Genomic DNA, 16,048 nt, shown 5'->3' with positions numbered 1-16,048 from the left:
AACCTATAACACAGAGCTTGATTTTCTCCTGAACCTTCTGCTCACCTTGTAGTGCCTTGAGCCTTTGTGGGGGAGTGGAGAACAGGAGAGTAAACCACCAGGACCCAGGCGTTTTAGGTCTTGGAGCATACAGATTACTTCCAGGTGTGAACTAAAAAGAGTCAAGTGTTATATTAGCTATTTGATGAGAATAAAAGCCTTGAGAATAATATCTCCTGTTTGTATAGCATTTGATTACTTACAGAGCAATTTCTGCTCTTACCTCATTTTCATTCTCACAAAGGCTGTGTGAAATAAGTCAGACAGGTGTTAGTTCCCACAGATGAAGAAACTGAGCCCCCAGTAGATTCTGTAACTGTCCAGAAATCACAAAAGTATGTGGTAGAGCTGGCATGGTCTAGAGATATTGTTATTGCATGAGATCTTATCTTGGGTTATAAAATAACACAATAGTATGTGTGACCCATAAGCATCCTCTGGCATCATAAATTCACCCATAACCCCTCCTTCAGTAGTGGTTTCCTCAACTGAGATCACTATAACATCTTCCTTATAGCTCTCTCAAGTTTCACTCCGTGAAGCCTATCAAACTTCTTTGTAAGAGGATATCATTGACACTAAATTTTGGACTGGACCGAGTTGCTCTTTGAATAGGATATTTGCCAAATTGCTAATTAAGAAGCCTACTAAGAGATGTATTCTTCCTGTCTCTTCTCCTTGCCAGTAGTCACTGTGAGGTGATTGTTTTTGCTGTCCACCAACAAACAAGCTTGCTCATTTTCATCTTTGCATGTGATCTAGAAATGTGACACTAGAAATATATACTTGTACATACTTTTATACATCTGTACATGCTATCTTTTGACCACTGCTGGAAGGCCTTTTAGAACATAAGAATCTGAAAGGACTTTTTCAAAACACAGTATTTTCTTTTCAACATAGAATCCTGTAATAAACTCGGATATGTACGGGGTCTCATATAATAGCTCGCAGCTTAGAATGTTCTGCCTCCAAATATGAAATGCCTTGCTCTCCCAACATTTTTTAAGACTTTACCCCAACCTCATCTTCTCAATGCATTTTCTTTCCCACTACAAGCCTATTGAACTCTTAACCCACCCGCCTCAGCCTCACATTGTAATCTTATTTCCATTGTACCAATCCCTTTTCCCTTCCACACATAACACATAAATCATGTAATCACTTACTTGGTATGTCTATTTATTATCATCGGACTCTTCCTTCAAGAATTAAGTCCTAAAAGGGAGAGGAGAAAGTTGGTTTTCTTTTTTGTTTACTGATGTATACCAAATGCCTACCAGGACCTAACATATGATAAGTGCTCAAAGATGTTCTCCTCCATATATATACACCCCTCTTTGTCCTGAAAGATTGCTCATTTTTCTGTCTTTAAGAATCACTAAAATTTTTAAATATTTAATATTATTATTTTAAATATATATTTGTATTGTAAGGATACTGTACAGGGCGGTTACAGTTACATGAATAAGGTAGTAAGTACATTTCCTATTGAGCATTTTTACCCCCTCCTTTGTTTTTCCCCTACCATCCCTTCCCTCCCCCACCTCCTCAACTCCTCCCTTCCCCTCACAAATTTGTAAAGTTTGTTTTCAGCATTGTGTTTTGTACATCTCATTGTTACAATGGGTAAACCTGTATCCTTCTTTCAGCATTTTGTTATTTCCCTTCCCATCCCAAATTTAAAAAATGTATATACAAGATTCAGGACACCCATGAACAGGAAACATAGACTTGGATCTTATCCTAGGTTCTTTTGGTCTGTAAATACAACACCAATGGAAATGGCATCCCTTAGAGATTCCTTTCTGTGATGCAAGTGAAGTCAAGTAATTTAAATAGCTCCTTGACTTAGTATTATCTGTGTGTTTACTAATAAAGTCACTCACTTATGGATGGAAAAAAAAGATTTAGGGCACTGACATCAAATACAGGGAATCACTAATTTTTTTTTTATTGTGAGAATACCATACAGAGGAGTTACAATTACATGGTCAAGATAACAAGTACATTTCTTATCAAGCATTGTTGCCTCCTCCTTTGTTTCCCCTTCCCATCCCTTCCCATATACCCCTCCCGCTCCTTACCTGATCCTTCTCCCACCCCCCACCAAAGTTGTAAAGTTCGTTTTTCAACATAAGGACTTGTACATCTCATTGTTGCAATGGGTCCACCTGTATCCCTAGTTAAACTATTTGTTTTTGCCCTTCCCCTCCACGAATTATACCAACATCAAATACAGTGAAAGCATGGGTTATACCGTGGGGGAGAGACATACAAAGCAACAAAGAAATCATCTTATAAATATGTTAGAAACAACTGCATGAAAGGGGAAAAAAAACATTTGAATACTTATCTTGGGGTTCATTCTCCTAACATCAACTTATCTGACCTTTTCTGCTCGACTCAAACATATACTAGTTATTCCAAATAAGGGAAACCCTGGGACCTATGTTTCTTTGGGCCTGGCTTACTTCGCTTTATATACGTTTTTCCAAGTCTTTCTATTTCCTAACAAATGGGGCAATGTCATTCTTTCTGATGGAGGCATAGAATTCCATTGTGTATATATACCACACTTTCTTGATCCATTCATCTACTGAGGGGCATCTGGGTTGCTTCCATATCTTAGCTATGGTAAATAATGCTGCAATAAACATAGTCGTGCTGGTAGCTTTAGTATGGTCTTGTTTGTGATCATTTGGGTAAATGCCCAAAAGTGGGATTGCTGGGTCATAGGGGAGCTCTATCTGGAGTCTTTTGAGGAACCTCCATACTACTTTCCAAAGTGGTTGAACAAGTTTACACTCCCACCAACAATGCAATAAGGTTCCCCTCTGTCCACATCCCCTCCTGCATCTGTTGTTATTAGAGTTCTTGATTATAGCCATTCTAACTGGGGTGAGGTGTTTTCTCAATGTTGTTTTGATTTACATTTCTTTTATGGCTAGAGAGGTTAAGCATTTCTTCATGTGTCTATTGGCCATCCTTCTTTCCTCTTCAGAGAAGTTTCTCTTTAAGTCTTTAGCCCACTTATTTATTGGGCAGTTGTTTCTTTGAAGATTTGTAAAAAATGAAATCCCCCCCAAAACAAATCTTCACTAAATATTTTATACCAAATTACCTCAAGTCAGTGATTGGCCTCTATTTCTGAATATTTGCATGTGCATTATCTACTCAGCTAATTAATCGTGTAGGTTTGGGGACAAATAGGACATTGATGGAGTTAAAATCCCAAGACCATATTCTCTCCATTCTGCAGAGTTAGGGCTTCTGTGTTCAACCACATTCTATTAGTTCTCAGAAAAACTGCTTATGGAGAACCAAATCACGTAAAATCATTATTTCCAATCCACAAAAAATAATAGGCTGTTTTTTATATCTTGATAAACTATGAAGTACTTCACCTCCTCTTTCCTTTCTGACACTTGTGCCTTTTCTCTACTGTCTGCACAATAATTGCCAACACATGTGTTACATGGAATTCCACATGTAGGTCAGAGAATATTACTGATTAAAAGTAAGTAAAACAAAATCTACATGTTTGTCAAGAACAGTATAATACAGAATAGCATGTGGGAAAAGACCTGAAGACCACAGGAGCTCTTCCTGGCTCATGTATGTCATTGCATGGATAGCTTCCTGGCTCATGTATGTCATTGCATGGATAGCTTTGGGAGCACTTACTGGTTCATGTATGGTCATTGCATGGATAGCTTGTAAAAATTTCCTTCCCAAATGAGTCAGTAACTATGGAAATAATTTAGAAAGGAGTGGAGATAGAACAAAACTTCAGTTTCTTTTCTTTCTTTCTTTCTTTCTTTCTTTCTTTCTTTCTTTCTTTCTTTCTTTCTTTCTTGTCAGTTGTGGGGCTTGAACTCAAGGCCTTGGAACTGTGAATTAAGGCTAGTGTTGCACCACTTTGAGCCACAATACCACTTCCAGTGGTTATTTGGAGATAAGAGTCTCACAGACTTTCCTGCCCAAACTTGTTTCAAACCACAATCTTCAGATCTCAGCCTGCTGGATAGGTAGGATTACAGGTATGAGCCACTGGCACCTGGCTTCAGTTTCTTTACTAAAGGACTGAATCATTCACAAAAAAAGACACATTCTGGTGAAGATAAACAGAATATTGCTATTGGTTAATTGATTATTGCCTTCCAAGTACAGTCATTTGCTTGGAAAATTATAAACAGAAGGGTGCATGATTAATATAAATTCAGAGTAAGGGTTATTGATTGTGTATGACTCTAGAACCAGAGTTAGAGACACTACATCAGACATTCACATCAACAGTCATAGTACCTTCAATGCCACAGCCACGGGGACATTAACTAGTTAGGGTCATTAGCTAGGGCATCCGCCCTAATACTTGTTCTTGACATAATGATGAACTTTTCTTTGGTATTCATCAACCTGTCATCTTTCTTATTGTAATATGTACTTCACATGTTAAAGTCTTTACATATTCAAGTCATGTTTTGCTATATAAGTTTGTAGTTTATTATAGAAGCTCCTTATGCGCATTGCCAATTGGTGATAGTTGGCAGATGCTTCCTTTCCCAGCTTCCCATTTAAGTAAGATGATGATGGCGCACTCTGACCTCAACACATATATCTTCAATACACATATCCAGTGACCCTAACAAAGGGGTTACTATTGTGATCTATAAGACCAGGTAAAGTGTGGCTTCCGTCAGTCACCAAATTAATGATCCTGTTACTAGCTTATCCTCTTTTCAGTTATTTCTTGCAGTATCCTTTATGAGAATTTTTCTTGTCCCATTTGGCCTAGATCCTTCAGTCACTTAAATATAGTACAGATAATTAAACATTTAAAAATATAGGCAAGTATGCCTTTGTGTGTATATATGTAACAAACATGACTTGTTACATACAAGTCATAGATTTGAGTCTTTCAAATGTATTAAAGTCAGAGGATAATAAACCATGATTAAAGTTGGCAAAGAATCTAATCTGCGATAAGGGAGCCAGAGAAATAGAATGGAAGAAAGACAGCCTCTTCAGTAAATGGTGCTGGCACCTCTACTTGTAGAAAACTAAAGCTAGATCTTATATATCACCCTGCACCAGAATCAACTCCAAATGGATCAAAGACCTCGGAGTCAAAGCAGACACTCTGAAAACATTACAGGATGGAATAAGAGAAACACTAGGTCTCCTTGGCACAAGCCGAAATTTTCTGAATAGAGACACAGAAACACAACAAATCAAAGAAAGGTTGGACAAATGGTATTGCATGAAGCTTCAGAGCTTCTGCATGGTAAAAGACATAGCTAGTAAGATCAATAGAAAGCCCACGGATTGGGAGAATATCTTCACAAGCCATACAATGGACCAGGGTCTCATGTCTAAAATATACCTGGAACTCAAAAAATTAAATGCCCCAACAACAAATCCTCAAAGAAACAACTGCCCAATAAATAAGTGGGCTAAAGACTTAAAGAGAAACTTCTCTGAAGAGAAAAGAAGGATGGCCAATAGACACATGAAGAAATGCTCAACCTCTCTAGCCATAAAAGAAATGCAAATCAAAACAACACTGAGATACCACTTCAGCCCAGTTAGAATGGCTATAATCAAGAACTCTAATAACAACAGATGCAGGAGGGGATGTGGACAGAAGGGAACCTTACTGCATTGTTGGTGGGAGTGTAAACTTGTTCAACCACTTTGGAAAGTAGTATGGAGGTTCCTCAAAAGACTCCAGATAGAGCTCCCCTATGACCCAGCAATCCCACTTTTGGGCATTTACCCAAATGATCACAAACAAGACCATACTAAAGCTACCAGCACGACTATGTTTATTGCAGCATTATTTACCATAGCTAAGATATGGAAGCAACCCAGATGCCCCTCAGTAGATGAATGGATCAAGAAAGTGTGGTATATATACACAATGGAATTCTATGCCTCCATCAGAAAGAATGACATTGCCCCATATGCTAGAAAATGGAAAGACTTGGAAAAACGTATATTAAGTGAAGTAAGCCAGGCCCAAAGAAACATAACTCCCATGGTTTTCCTTATTTGCAATGACTAGTGTATATCTGAGACAAGCAGAAATGGACAGATAAGTTGATGTTAGGTGAAATGAACCCCAAGATAAGTATTCAAATGTTTTTTCTTTCATGCGATTGTTTCTAACATATTTATAAGATGATTTCTTTGTTGCTTTGTATGTCCCTCCCCCATGGTATAACCCCTGCTTTCATTATATTTGATGTTGGTATAATTTGTGGAGGGGAAGGGCAAAAACAAATCATTTAACTAGGAATACAGGTGGACCCATTGCAACAATGAGATGTACAAGTCATTGTGTCGAAAAACAAACTTTACAACTTTGGCCGAGGGGTGGGGGGAAGGAGGGGTGGGATATGCGAAGGATGGGAAGGGGAAACAAAGGAGGAGGCAACAATGCTTGATAAGAAATGTACTCATTATTATATATGCCCATGTAACTGTAACTCCTCTGTATGGTATTTTCATAATTAAAAAAAAAAAGTTGGCAAAGAGATTACACTAAAGGACTGAATTTGCCACATAGTAAAACAATATAATATACATGGGAGAAACTATCCACCATGATAATTTGTTATCATCTCAAACATACAAAATACTAAATACATTAATATGAAAAGACGTCTATTAAAGAAGAGTAAATCACATGAATAGACAATTCTCAGAATGTTCAGAAATACAAAAAAATCAGTCTCCAGTGGCCATAGAGATGTGTGTTTAAAAAAGATTGAAGTTCTGTTTATAGCTTTCATATACATATATATGTGTATATATACATATTTACATATATAATGTTTATATACATATATACACATACATATATATATGTTTATATATATGGAGAGAGGAATAATATATTCTTGAATATAGTTTCAACTGTTTTAAAAAGATTTACCTTTTTTGGAGCGTTTTCCTGTTTGCAGTGAAATTGAAAGGGAAGAACAGAAATTTTCCATGTATCCTTTACCCCCTGCCATGCGCAGCCTCCATTCCCCCACCTAAGTGATGCACTTGTTACAGTGGGCTTGCACCCTGACAAGGAATGGTCATCCAAGTCCAAACTTACAGTATGGAAAAACATATACAGCGATGTGTAAGTACCATTACAAGATCATAGGAGCATTTTATCTGCTTTAAATAAAACAAAACCTCTTCTGTGCTGAAACCTTTTGTTTTCCCCTCATATCTCCTGGCAGCCACTGATATTTTTATTCTCTTCACAATTTACCCATTGCCAGAATGTTACATGTTTGGCGTTACCCAGTTGTAGACTATTCAAATTGACTTCTTTCACATAATCATATGCAGTTAAAGTCCCTCCATGGCTTTCCATGGCTTGAGAGCTCTTTTTTTTGAATGTTGAATAATATTTCATTATCCAACATAGCACAGTTGGAAGACTTATCCACTTACCTATTGAAGAATAGCTTAGACCCTTCATTCCTTTCTATAAGGTTTCCATAGCCCCAAAGAGTCATTGGTGTTGTTTTCTTACATTGTCTTCATTCTCTGTGTCTAAACTTTTCATTTTCATAAGCATACAGTCATATTGGGTTAGGGTTCTTAATGACTTCAGTATAATTTGATAATCTGCAAAAATCCTATTTCCAAATATAATCATATTAACAAGTATTGTGCATGAGGACTTTAACATTTTGTGGGGAAAGGTGCTACAATTAAACCCATGGTGTTAATTAGATAGTAAATGCCATTAAGAAAATATAGTTTTACCTTTCACTTTTTGCTTTTTTCTTATTATTATCTTTAAGTAGTACAAAGGACTTGCCTTTTAACAAATCAGTTTATGAATATATCTTGATCAATGTCACCCCTTTCAATTGCCTTACCCATCCCTCCCTCACCCACCCCGTTCCCTCAATTTTCTGTGGGTTTATTTCTAGGTCTTCTAATCTTTCTTTTGGTTTTCAGGCTTGTTTTTGTGCCAGTACCACACTGTTTTAATTACTATGGCTGTGTAATAGAATTTGAAGTGTGGCATTGCTATTCCTCCAACACTATTCTGCCTGCTAAGGATTGCTTTCACTATTTGGGGTCTTTTGTTGTTCCATATGAATTTGTGAGTTGCTTTCTCTATCTCATTGAGAAATGCTATTGAGAGTTTGATAAGTATTACATTGAATTTGTAGATTGCTTTGGGCAGTAATGCTATTTTTACCATACTAATTCTTCTAATCCAGGATATTTGTCAGTAATAGTGAGGAGCGTAAGGAATCTGCTGTAAGCATAGCAGGTCAGGAAATCATACATGTGTTATAGCTCCCATGAAAGCTGCAGTCAGGCCTGTTTGCCTTTTCTCACTAATCCTTCATAATACCCCTGTTTCATAATGTGATTTTGCAAAATTAAGCTCAAACAGCCCCAAATTATATAATTAATTACATTTGGCTCCAATTACATTGACTAATTGTTCTAAGCCTGCTTGCAGGCTACCTGCAGCTTGAGGTAGAATAAAGCAGGTGGGGAGGGCTCATTATCTTAGTAGTTCATTTGTGCTAGCTAATCTGATTTTTAAAATTGGTATGAATTTCCCATGGATCATACCATAAGTCAGATGGGTCACATTGATCCAAGCACACCATGTCACATGTGCTTGTGTAACTCTTCATCCAGGGACCTTTGATATGTCTAACCCGCAGCCAAGCATTCCCTTCTCCAGTCCATTCTGATCAAACCCAGTTCATTTTCCTGACATGGTACCCTGAACAATAATGATCCTGGGCTAGGAATTAGAGAGTCGTTGTGGGTACAATGAGAATGGCTGTGTGCTCTAGAAAAACTACCCGCAACATTTGAATCTTTTTAACAGTTTAAAGGGATTTTTGTTGATGAAATGGTTGTTGAAAAGACTTTAAAGCCTAATTCAAAATATTCTTCTAGGAGCAACAATGTCACCTTGACATTTTCAGAAAGGCAGAATCTATAGTACTGCATGCATGTAATCCCAACTATTCAAAACTTGGAGGTAAGGGGATCACACTCTGAGGCTATCCCAGCAAAGCATGAGACCCTATCTGAAAAACAAAACTAAAAGCTAAAAGACACAGGCATGACCCTTAGTTTAATCCTTCCAATGGCAGAATTCAGAACCTCAACTCAAACTACTGAACCAGAATCTGAAATCTTCCTGATTGACGTGTACACTTTTGAACTTTATTTAAAAGGAGTTTTATGAAAGCAAGGATCAGTCTGTCCAATGTGTGAATCATTCTCTCATCAGTGGCCAAACTGTGAGACCTGTAGTAAAAGGTGGTAAAAGAGAAAGAAGTCTGTGTGTTATTATTCTCTTACTGCAATTAGTCTTCAATTCTTACTCTAGGTTTGTTCTTGATATAAGAACCTGGCTGTGTTCTGGTTACAATCATTGTTCTTTTCACTAACTCTTAAAATCTTCAAAGTGACATTCTGTATTATATCCCTAAACTAATTTTCTAGCTACCTTTCCTCTTCTAATTTGTATACTCCGGCTTAGTAGATGTCTTTGTAATTCCTTGGACAAAATCTACATATTTTTCCCCATAAGATTTGCTAGAATAATTTCTATCTTTTTTCCTAATTGGAATGATATTGGCATGCTAGTGTGGTAGTCTGTATTATACCATTTGAAATTCTGATCCCATATTCAGCTTCTCTTTTGAGCAATATTTACAATCTCAAAAGGTTTATTTTCCTTTTTACTTAAGCAAATACTTCAGAGGCTAGGTAACTACTAAAAATAATCTGTCATAATGCCAATATAAATATCAGCAAAGCTAAATCAAAAGTTCTGTGAACTATCCAAGGATATATGTGCAGGATATATGTATTAAATTTATTTCATTATATATAATAATTTTAGAATTTTAGATATATAGCTCAGTAGCATTAAGTGCATTCACAATTTTTAAATATTTTTATTGTAAAGATACTGTACAGAGGGGTTACAATTACATGAGCCAAGTAATGAGTACATTTCCTACAAAGCATTGTTACCCCCTTCCCTTTGTTTGTCCCCTACCATCCTTTCCCTCCCCACCTCCTCAATTCCTTCCTCCCCACTACCCCGAAGTTGTAAAGTTTGCTTTCAACATAGTGTCTTGTACATCTCATTGTTATAATGGGTCCACCTGTAGCCTTGTTTCAGCATTTTGTTATTTCCCTTCCTCTCCTCAAATCAGAAAAACGTATATACAAGATGCAGGGCACCAGAATCAAATACAGTGAAAACAGGGGTTATGCCATGGGGGAAGAACATACAAAAGAAACAAAAAAGTCACATAGTACATTAGCATTCATGATTTTTGTGCAACTATAATCAACTCCAGAATTTTGTCATCTTCCCCAAGTGAAACTCTGTACTAATTCAATACTTCCCATTTCCCATCCTCTAGCCACTGCTTATTGATACCTCTTATAAGTTGAATCATATGGTACTTATCATTTTTTAACCTTAACTTCACTTAGCATAGTGTCTTCAAGGACCATCCATAGAATAACCTGCATTCCAATTTTCTTCTTTTTTGTGGTTGAATAGCACTTCATTGAAGGTATATGCCTCATTATGTTTACCCATTTTTCCTTCAGTGGATACATGGGTTACTTCCACAATCTGGCTGTTGTGAATGCTATTGTAAATGTGGTTGTATAAACAGTAGTTTAGGTTTTTTAAATTTTTTTGAACATTAAATGCATTTGGAGGCAAAGCACAGCCAGTAGAATTTATTATTACATTGATTCAATGTCAAAACTTTCAAGGTGTTCATCAATCATTATTCATCAACTAAATAGCAATCTGATAATCAGTTCTCCAGTCTAAATAGAACACAGTACTCATCAACATAAAAAGAGAATCTAAACAATGTGAAGGGAGATTGTGGAAGTTTGTGTATCGAATATAATAAAGATTATTTTATAGTGAAGATTAACATTCAATTTAAAAATAGGCCCCTAATCAGATCATAGTCCTTAAAAACTACATCTAATTTAGAATTACCAAGACTGAACTTATCTTCATTTAAAATACATTTCTTCAGCTTTCCCTGTCACTCCTTGAAGACTCTCCACAGTAGTATTACCTGGGTGCTTCTGCTTATGTTTTGTGGTATTTGGATTAAGGATGGTTTTCTTTGAAAATGCTCTAGTTATCCACCTCAAGCCACTAGATCTGTAGCCAACATGGTATTAATGGGATGCAGTCTTATTGACAGTAATCACAGCATGGATTGCTAACCACAGGATAAGATCAAGATGCATATTTGAATTGGCTGCATTTATGTTCCAGATGCAAGATGATTATCTGACAGCAGAGGCAACATGATTTAATACATAAGGCCCAGGGCCAGAATGAGGAAATCTGGGTTTTATTCCTGGCTACATCTCTTAGGCCATGTATACATGAGTGTACTGCTTTGTAATTGCATTGTTCTTCTTGAACTCAAATTGCTCCCTGCCCTGCCACCAATAGTGTATTACTATGCATAGCTATGATAGCATTGCCTGGCTTTTTTTTTTTGTTTCCTCACCTTTCCCATTTCTTATTATATTTGTGTTATATGAGCAATGCATAAATATATTTTACTTTTTCTTTAGGCTATAGAAAATATTAATGTCCCTTTTAATCTTTAAGCTCTTTTCCCTCTTCTCTTATCGTTAATCTGTCACATCTGCTTTTATTTTATATATCCTCTGATTTTAGAGACTCACTCCATTTCTCTTCTACCCTCTTTTTTAAACCTACACCAGTGAAATCTTCTCAGATATGCAATGGCACTTGGAGAAATACTACAGGGCACTACAGAACAGAAAGAGCAAATAAAGAAATGGACTAGAGAACATGATGAGTTTCAAGTATCTTCAGGATAGAATTTCACATACACTAAAACTGCTCTCAATACATCCCATCCTTCTACAACCTTCTACAAGAAGTTGACAGCAGAATATTCCTGAACCACGAGTTTCCTTGAAAATGAAAGAACGTTTTCCAAGTGGTTTTCCTCTTCATGATCAGCAAAGAAATGTTTCTTCTGACTTCTGTTATATTGGGCATTCTTCTGCCTTATGTAAATTCCCACCAGTGATAAAACAGTAGGGATCAGAGAAAGTAGATCTACAATTAGGGCTGCCATAAGCATGGGCTCCCCTATCCCCATCCACAGCATTCTTTACCCTTAGAAATAGCCACTCACTGAAGAGATTTACTATTGGGCTCTAAGGGGACAAATAATAGTCATGTAGCCTGGATAAAGCTTGATGTTTTCCTAGGTCACATTGGCAAAGAAGCAGAGAAGAGAGGGTTGGAAACCAGTTATATTGGCCAGGATGTGCTATTTGGGATTGTGTTTTCTTTGTTCCTTTCAAGTTCCAGTAGTTATATACTGGGTGATTCAGAGTAGAGTTAACCCTCAGTAATTTTTTCAGCAATAAAATATTATTGGCAAAAATAAAAACCCATATTTCCTTGACCTGGATATTTCTGCAAAATACAATGCACTTTTGACAATACATGTAGGTCCCAATTCTTTTTCTGTTTCTGAAGCATCAAAACAGTTTAATAATTCTTAAATATGTGTGTACATACACATGTACACACCTGAATATGAATATATTCATATGTTGCTATGGTAAAGGTTATATAATATCATATTATACATACATACATGTGTGTGTGCATATATATACATATATATATATATATTCACTTTAACAATGGAGCAGAAAGGCTGAAACCTTAAAATTCCCTACCACCTTACCACATACTAGTTTTCCAAGCTAACCTGCTTTTGAAGCTTTCAAATCATCTTTTTCTTTGGTATTTTTTCTTTTCCTCTAGAATTATTTTTTTTGAGAAGAAAGCACCATAGGAATAACGGAAGTTTTAGTCACTTTTCTCTGGTCATGACCAATTGTCTAGAATTGGTATGTTTTGTGTTCTGTTTCGCTTGTGAATCATTAACTAACATATAGTAATATCGTTGAATATTTAAAAACTTACAAAATCGGGCTGGGAAGGTGGCTCAGTGATAGAGTGCTTCTTTTGCATGCATGAGGCTCTGGGTTTGATTCCTCACGACATAAGCAGAAAAAGCCAGAAATGGCACTGTGGCTCAAGTGGTAGAGCGCTAGCCTTGAGCTGAAGAGCTCAGAGACAGAGCCCAGGCCCAGAGTTCAAGCCCCGTGACGGACCCAAAAAAAATTTACAAAATCAACTCATCCTACATATTTTTAAATGCATTTTCTATTCTTAACATTGTTTAGGAATTTTTTTCAATATTTGCACAAATTCACAGCATTTCAATTATATATGAGAGCTTCCAATTCATTTGTCAACTTTTCAAATCTAATTAAAATATTTAAAATGGATATGATCCACTTAACCTTGTGAAATTATTAATGTGCTTCTTAAAAGCAACACTAGCTAGGTCAGAGTTTTAACCAAATTTCATAAATGAGATCCATTACTAAATAATGGCATTTGTCAAAAACATTAAAGCTTGGAACATCTTTCAACATTTGAAGTCGACATTCTTTAGGTGACATAGACAAAACGCCTATATTTCTGTTGTTTCTAAGAAGCCCAGTAAATGATATTTGCTATTGCAATGCAACAGACTAAGACAGTAACCAAATAGGAAACATGGGAAAATTTCTTTTTTAAGAAGCAATATAGGGATATAAGGGTTGGGGGTTTAGCTCAGCGCAGGAGCGCCTGCCTGGCGCATGAAAGGCCCTGAGTTCGGTCCTCAGCTCTGGAGAAAAAAAAACAATATAGCTAATGAGAAATGGAAAATAAGGTAGAATTGGAATATTGCTATTTTACAATCTCTAAACTAATGAATTAGCAACAGCAGCTAATATCTCACAGAAAGAACTCCTGATGGAAGTACAAGCCACCACTCTGAAATAGTCTTGACAAAACAAATCAAAACAGAATTCAAGAACACTTTAGATACAACTACTAATTTATGGTAAATACAATAAAGCAATTTAAGAAATATATTAAACTACACCATGAAGATACACTCAGCAAAATCCCAACTCAAGGAAATTTTTACAACATGGACAACTTGTATCCTCAATAAATAAATTATGAGACAAAAGGAAGGGAGAGAAGATTTATAGATCATAAGTCTTAGAGTTAGGACAGCCAAGCAAAATATGGAAATATTCTATTATATAAAAATGAGCTATTTTTTAAAACAAACATTTAGGAAACCATTGGAAATGTCAACATTGACTATATATATATATATATATATATATATATATATATATATATATAATATTAGGAATTGGTAGCTATTTTTAGGTTTGAAATGTTATTATGGGTTTTCTTGTAATATTATTGCCACATACATGACTTCTTACCATATAAATAATATTGAATTATTTCCAAATGAATTGATATATATTACATACTATAAGACAATATATGTCATACTGTGATATCCAGTTGGTAAGCCATAGGAGAAGTAGGTGAAACATAAATAAGTATAAATGACACAAGCCTAGACATAAGCTGATAAATGTTGAACTGCTGCTTCCATGAGTACAGGGAGATCCATTATGCCATTCTGTCTACTGTCATACTTTTGGAACACCCCATGGTTAAAAAAAATACTTAACCTTAATTAGAACACAAAAAAAGAAAAGAGAGGAAAAAATAACTCAGACACTACGCCTTGCTCTTTGCTCAGGAAACTATGCTTAAACTAGACTTACAGATGCTATAAGGGGTCACATTAGGAAAGCAATGCTTTGAAAGCCATTGAAATAAACCCCACTCCAACATCAGACTTAGAATGTTTAGACCCTGGAGTATGTTAACTTCAAAATATCTTTAAGAACCCCAAAGTTGTACTCAGTCTCTGTATGTATAAATTTCTGAGGCAAAAGTGCATAGCCTTTTCATTAAACCCATAAAGAAATCCCCTTCCCCCCACAACTTTGAAGAAACTACTGTTCTAAGGGAAAATGAAAAATGAAAACATAAACCAGTGGGTTCTATGGCAAACCCAACAGGAAGTAAGCAGTTGTGGATACTGCAGGAGTGCCATGAATTCAATACTTGGACACTACCCACAGTGTCTGGTTACATTTGTGGTCAGTTTCTTGACCTTACTCTCCTTGCTGAAGAAAAGGTTTGGTGAATCATGACCCCTGCACCTTCCCTACCAACCACTGCAGCAGAGTTCACACAACTATAATGGCAATAATCCTCAAGGGAATTCTAATGCAGACTTCCAGTTTAGAATATCGAGTGGTTCTGGAGTTTTCTAAAGCATTATGAAGCCTCTGTTCATTTAAAAGTCCTCTGGTGCTACAAAATGAGGTGAAGTTTAGGAAACCATGTGTTAGTTTGGCATACCAGACATCTAAAGGAAGATGAAATAGAAACTTCCAAAGTTATTTACTTTGTGGAGCCAACTTTCATGATTTATCCATCTCAGTGGTTTATACAGTCCGTAACGTAGTGTCTAAGAAGAAGAGAGAAGGTACTTTTTTTTTTTTAAGTCAATCGTCTTTCTTCTGCAGCAGGTAATCAGAGCTCTTGGCCCACTGGTTGGAGAGTGGAAGCAGTGATATTGGCAACTAGCAAGAATAGTTTTTACAATAGCAAGTGGGTTTTAAGTTCAAGTCTATGCTGTGGCTCACACCTATAATCCTAGTGACTCAGCAGGCTGAGACCTGCCAGCCAAGGCAGAAATAGCTAAAATAACCATCTCTAAGATAACCACCAAAAAGCCAGGGCAGAGGTGTGACTCAAGTGGTAGAGTGCCAGCTGTGAGTAAGCAATTTGCATAAGCACTAGGCCTTGAGTTCAAGCCCTAGTTCTGAAAAGAAAAAATTATAATAACTATAAAAGAAGCGCTATAGACCCTTGGAAGTTATGCTGGTGATGAAAGAGTTTAACAATTCAGTAAATAGGCATGTTTTTAACATCATACGTTTTTAGAGACTCATCTAAAAG

General features: G+C 36.3%; 1 long non-coding RNA gene across 5 annotated transcripts in view; it reads right to left on the bottom strand.

Moving 5' to 3' along the window:
* Window positions 1-16,048, bottom strand: part of LOC138809702 (uncharacterized) — a 187,088-nt gene that overhangs the window by 20,213 nt on the left and 150,827 nt on the right. For 3 of the 5 annotated variants that reach the window (XR_011366921.1, XR_011366922.1, XR_011366925.1), the window contains 3 exons: window positions 1,209-1,257; window positions 263-284; window positions 46-151 (listed from right to left, as the gene is read on the bottom strand). This is a non-coding gene — a long non-coding RNA (uncharacterized lncRNA). Of the gene's footprint in view, window positions 1-45; window positions 152-262; window positions 356-1,208; window positions 1,258-16,048 lie in introns of all 5 variants that reach the window. The other 2 variants (XR_011366924.1, XR_011366923.1) reach the window with 1 other exon arrangement.

This window comes from Dipodomys merriami, unplaced genomic scaffold, assembly GCF_024711535.1.
Source record: "Dipodomys merriami isolate MVZ:Mamm:240054 unplaced genomic scaffold, mDipMer1.0.p SCAF_5, whole genome shotgun sequence".
NCBI classification, from domain to species: domain Eukaryota; kingdom Metazoa; phylum Chordata; class Mammalia; order Rodentia; family Heteromyidae; genus Dipodomys; species Dipodomys merriami.
Note: the sequence above shows the minus strand (reverse complement) of the source record. Positions and strands in the feature narration are given on the sequence as shown.